Genomic DNA, 684 nt, shown 5'->3' on the forward strand with positions numbered 1-684 from the left:
CAGGCATTATAACCAAATAATGAAATTTTGGGAGTCTTTGAACAAAATCACAGACATGACTATGATTAACGATTAACCGGGATTCTCTTTTCAAAGTGAAAAGCCAAAAGTAAGGTGAGACTATATTGCTACTATTCAAGTCTAGCAGAATTTTCCCACTGTTAAGAATGAAATTGTAGATTTGAGATTTGCTTCTCTTACCACCATGGTTTAAAATTTCGGTTTCGGTAACCGTTTCGGACATTCGGAAAACCGAAATTTTGTAACGTTTAAAAAAAAAAAAAGCAATTGCATTTTCTCAAAATTTCGGACCGAAATTACCAAAATTTGGTAAATGGCGAAATATTTAATTTCACCGAATACCGGTTTCGGTCCCCACCGAATTCGGTCGAAATATAAAACCATGCTTACCACTTACCGACTGTAGACATGGTTTTACATTTCGGCTAAAGTCCGAAATTTTGAGAAATTTGAATCTTTTTTTTTTTTTAAATATAAAAATATTCTGAAATTTCTGCCGAAATTTTGTAAATAGTTAAATAATATTTTTTTAACGGCCACTAACTAATACTCCCTTTTGAAAAATTGTTCAAGAGGGTTGATAACCCCCTTTTGAGAGTTTGATAACCCCTTCTTAGAGAGTTGATAACCCCCATTTCGTCCCTCTCTAACAATTTTTGAAAA

This window comes from Tasmannia lanceolata, unplaced genomic scaffold, assembly GCF_043159265.1.
Source record: "Tasmannia lanceolata isolate RefF3 unplaced genomic scaffold, GAP_Taslan_0.1 ptg000002l, whole genome shotgun sequence".
In the NCBI taxonomy this organism is placed as follows: Eukaryota; Viridiplantae; Streptophyta; class Magnoliopsida; order Canellales; family Winteraceae; genus Tasmannia; species Tasmannia lanceolata.